Below are 4,901 nucleotides of genomic sequence, written 5' to 3'. Positions count from 1 at the left end.
TGCTATAGCAAGAGCCCAGGAGTAGTCGAAAACTGGGCAAGATACTTTTTACACCAGCGAAAAGGAAAGGTCAGAAGGGAAGGCTGCCCGAGACTTGGTCTGGCCCCGTCCCTGCGGTGAACGGCGGGGGGTTCCCAATGGAGCCCGGCAGGAACGGACGCGGCACCGAAGGCTGAAGGACAGGCACTGTCCCACGGACCGGGCGGCCACCGCCGTGGGCCCTCCCCTGCCCGCTGGACTGGCTGACACGAAAAGGGGGGGAAGAAGAGCTACCTACATTGGCCCCTGTGTGCTCTGGGCCTGTTTCAGGCTCACAGCCTGTGAATATTCCTGCCCTCTGTGCCCTGACTGAGCTCGGGGGGCTGTGGCAAAATCAAAAGGGGGGCACTGTTTTGCTCTCAGTGTGAACTAACAATGTGTCAAGTTGACTGTTTGCAGAAAGTCCATTTCAGCAGACAGACTTGGAAACTGTGCCACCAGAACTCAGACTGAAAGTGATATGGATGGAAACAGCTTTTATGCAGAAGTGAACAAAGACCTGAACAACTGCGAGACACACCAAGACAAGAGGTTTTGGACTGTAATAAGAATTCCTGAAATGGGTCAGGAGTAAGTAAACAAGAAAGACCAATAAGGAAAGGCTTCTGACATGGCTAAGAACTGTTGTAAGATGAGCCTATGATCTCCAAAGGTGGTGCATATACAAGAATCAGACTGCAATTTGAATAATACTGTCAGAACACCAGACAGTGCCATGACCATTGTATTTGTTTTTGTTGTCATCTGTTCTATGTTTCTTTTAGGCTTCTCTGTTATTTTAATTACAGAAGAATTGAAAGCTTATATTGCTTTTGCTACACTGATTGCTTTAAAGTTTGCAATGTTCATATTTGTATATGTTCTGTCCCAGCAGTTTAACAGCAGTTTGTAAATGCTGTTTGGAATATCTGTGTCTCTGGCTACTGCAGCCTGTGAAAGGGATTCCTCCTGAAGGGATGGTTTGGTAGGAAAATCCACATAGGATTTCATGGGATTGTGAGATCAAATTTATGTACCTTATGCCTCTAAAATGTTTTCTTATCCAGTGTCATTTAGGAGTGTGTGAAAGCTGAGTTTCACAGAAGAAAAGTCCTGCGTTAGGACAGAAAGGGGGATGAGAAGGCGGCTGCAGCACTGCAACAGCACTGCTTCTGTGGACTCTCCCCATGGGACCCTGAGACCTGACTTGCATCTTGCCTGCAATCTTTGAGACAAAGTGGTAACATCGTTGTTGGGATGATTTGTTTAGATCACTTAAATGGTTTGCTTAGATTGCTTCCTAGCTTTATTGTAATACAGCTGTTTTGTTGGTGTTCACATATCCATGAGTGCACCTGACCCAATACATGAGGATGCTTTTACTCATGGAGGCAAGAGGTACCTGCACTATCACTCCATGAGGTAAAGATGATTGACTGCAGTCTGGGGCAGACTGTGGTGGGATGGCCTGTCCCCTCAGTAAGGTCTGGAATCTGTCCAGAGAGTGCAAGCTCTCTGTGGTGAGCTACTGGCACTGCCAGGGTGCTGTTTGGTGTTGCATTCAGACACAGCCTGCTGCTGGTAAGCTCCTAACTGGCCTATAGATCTCTGACTGGCAGTTAATCACTTTATGTGATAAAAGCTTGAGTTCCTCTCACACAGTAAAGATGCAGGAATTCCAAGATTCGGGGTTCCTGTGAGATTGTCATCAGACAGAGAGTCACACTTCATCGACTCACAAAGCACAAATAAACAGGGTTTGTCAAGAAACATCTATGATGTGGGTTCAGGCCTTGTCTATGGCCATATTAAAGATCCACATACAATCCAAGACGGAAAACAACATGCTCCCTATTCACATAAAGGAAGGTTAATCAGCAAAATTGTTTAACGGTTTAGGCTCTACTTTGCAGGAACTGCAGAGATTCATTGTGTCATCTCGGCCTATGGGACTGGACACTCCTGTTCATCTGTTCCAGCCCAGAGAGAGAAGGGGAAGGGGAAGGAGATCCCCTCAAATCCATCCCTGGCAGGACAGCAGCGAGGTTGTCCTGCAGCCAGGGGCGATACTCAGCTGGAAGATGCAGGACAACAGAGGAGGAAAGGGGCACTGACTTCCTCCTCACCTGTCTGGGTGTCCTGGGGCATCTTCCTCTTCCTCACAGCCTCCTCCTCCATCCAGCCAAGGTTTGGGAATGAGAAATCCTGTTTTGGTGGGAAAAACAGGGTGTGAGCCCGTTGGGTTGGGGGTTCCTCCTGCCCAAGTCCATCTCTAGAAGTCACCAGGCATCCTGTGCCCAAAAAAACCTCCTAAATACCAAGTTTCAGCCCCCCAAAAAACCCAGAACTCCAAGATTCAGACCAGAAAATGCTCCCCAGAGTCCCCCCTCTCTGGTTTCTCCACTTTGGGGTTCTGGGGGTCCCCCCTGTTGGGGTTGCTGGGGGTCCCGCATGTATTGGGGGTCCCCCCTTTCCAGGGTCCCCACCCTCTCTGGGCTGCTGGGGATCCCTATCTGGTCTTCCCACTTTGGTGTTCTGAGGGATGACCACCTTCTCTGGGCTGCTGGGGGTCCTGGATTTGCTCCCCCTCCAGGGTCCCCCTGCTTAGGGATGCTTTCAGGGGTCCCTTCTCCCCTGACTCTCTGCTTTGCGGTGCTGGGGATCCCAGGGTTCCTGCCTCTCTGGGGTCTCCCACTCTCCAGGCTGATGGGGGTGCAGGGAATCCCAGAGGTCCCCCCTCTCTGGGCTCCCACTTCATTGTCCCAGAGCTGTCCCCACCTCCAGGTTGCCAGTGGTCTCCCTTCTGTGAGCTCCCCTTTCTCTGGGTCCCCTTATCCAGGCTGCAAGGGTCCCAGGACTCCTCCATCTCCAGGCTCCTCACTTCAGGGTCCTGGGGGTCCCAAGGATACCCCCACTCCAGGCCCCCATTTCAGGGTTCCTGAACTCCCGAGCCTCCCCCCTCTGCAGGTTCCCCCTGTCTCGTCCAGGTTGCTGGGGTTCCCCCAGTTCCTGTATCACCCCTCTCCACTCTCCCCACTCCAGGGATCTTGGCAGCCCCCACCAGGTGTTCTTCCTCCTCTTCCTGCTCCCCTTGGCCTGGGACCTCCCTGCCCAGCCATTCCCGGTTTTCCAGACCCCTCTTTCTTTGACTTCAGGATCCCCCCACCCCCCTTTCTTGACCATCCCACCTCTCCCAGTCCCTGGATCCCCCTGTTTCCTTGACCGCGGGGACACCCAAGCCCCCAGTCCTGGCCATCCCATGTCACCTCACCCCCAGCTTCCCCTTTCCTTGACCCTGGGACATCCCAAAGCCCCTTCCCGGCTCTCACAGCTCTCCCAGTTTCCCTCTTTCCTTGACCCTGACACCCCCTCGACCCCCATTCCTGACTCTCCCAGTCCCCAACTCCTCCTTTCCTCAACACCCCCTGAACCTCCTTCCCACACATCCTGGGTCTCCCCACCCAGTGAACCATCTTTCCCTGACACTGGAGGCCCCTGGACCCCACTTTCCTGGGCACAGGGACACCCTGGACCCCACATCTGTCCTATTCCCACCCCTAGTCCCACCCCAAGGCCTTTTCTTGACCTTGGGACCCACCTGATCCCCCATTCCCAGGCACTGGAACCCACCTGCACCCCCTTCCCCAGCTCCAACCCCCCTTCATCCTCTTATCCTGCCCCAATACCTCCCTGTACCCCTTTCCTGCCCATCCCACCTCTCCCAGCCCCCAGGCTCCCCCTTTCCTTGACCCTGGGACCCCCTGGACTTGCATTCCTGCCTTTCCCAGAGCCCCCTTCCTTCACACCATGGACTCCCTGAATCCTTCCCAGCCGTCCCAGGTCTCCCCATCCTGTGAACCACCTTTCCCTGACACAGTAGACTACTGGACCATCCTTTCCTGGACAGGAGGACCCTCTAGATGCCCTGTTTCCCCTGGACTCCCCATCCCACTTCTCCAAGTCCCTGCATCCCCCTTCACCCTTGGATCATCTGGAAACTCCCTTCCCCAGCACCATGTCCTCTCTGCATTCCCAAGACTCAGCCCAAACCACCAAGATTCATCCTAAAAAAACCCTCCCAGGGCTCCCCTCTCTCTGGTCTCTCCTCTCTGGGGTTCTGGAGGTCCCCCATGTCCAGGCTGTTGGGGGTCCTGTGTGTACTGGGGGTCTCCCCTCTCTGGGCTGCCAGGGGTCCTGGGAATCCCAGGGGTCCCCCATCTCTAGTCTCCCTGCTTTGGAGTCCTGGGGTCCCCCCTCTCTGTAGCCCCCCGTTTAAGGATGCTGGGGGTTTGGGGAGTCCCAGGGGTCCCTTCTCCCCTGACTCTCTGCTTCGGGGTGCCGAGTTCGCAGGGGTTCCCCCTCTCCTGTGCTCCCCCTTCTCCAGGCTGCCAGGGGTCCAGGGAATCCTGGGTTGCCCCCTCTCTGGGCTCCCTACTTCAGTATCCCAGGGGTCTCCCCTCTCCTGTGTCCCCCCCCTCTCCAGGCTGAAGGAGGTCTCGGGGGTCCCTCGTGTACGGGCTCCCCGTTTCAGGGTCCCAGGGGTGCCCCCTCTCCGTGCTCTGGGCTGGCAATGAAGGGCCTGACCCAGGAAGAACAACCCCCACCTCACATCGCCCACCCATCACCGCGGCTCTGCCGGGAACCGCCACCGAGACCCCCAAAAAAACACCTCCCGGGGACCCCAATATCCCCCCAAGGGGCATTTGCGGCTCAGCTTTAGAGTCCTCCAAGCTCCAGACATCCCCTCCCCCAAAAACACAACAAACCCAGAGACTGTCCAAGATCCTGGGGACGAGCTCCCCCCGCGCTCACCTCAGCGATGCGGGCGGGGGAGCTGCGGCCTCCCGGCCTCTCCTCCCGCTCCCGCCGCGCCCCCGTCTCGC

The 4,901-nt window shown here is 55.6% G+C and overlaps 1 long non-coding RNA gene across 1 annotated transcript; it reads right to left on the bottom strand.

Annotated features, from left to right (window-relative positions):
* Positions 1-1,776: 1,776 nt before the first annotated feature.
* LOC115307318 lies at positions 1,777-4,884 on the bottom strand. Its single transcript, XR_003915659.1, has 2 exons — positions 4,831-4,884; positions 1,777-2,223 (listed from the first exon to the last, which is right to left on the bottom strand). It is a non-coding gene; the product is annotated as an uncharacterized LOC115307318 (long non-coding RNA).
* Between the last annotated feature and the right edge of the window lie 17 nt (positions 4,885-4,901).

The sequence above is a fragment of the Manacus vitellinus genome, unplaced genomic scaffold (assembly GCF_001715985.3).
Source record: "Manacus vitellinus isolate BGI_N305 unplaced genomic scaffold, ASM171598v3 scaffold_170_pilon, whole genome shotgun sequence".
Taxonomy (NCBI): domain Eukaryota; kingdom Metazoa; phylum Chordata; class Aves; order Passeriformes; family Pipridae; genus Manacus; species Manacus vitellinus.
This window is presented reverse-complemented; position numbering and strand designations above follow the sequence as displayed.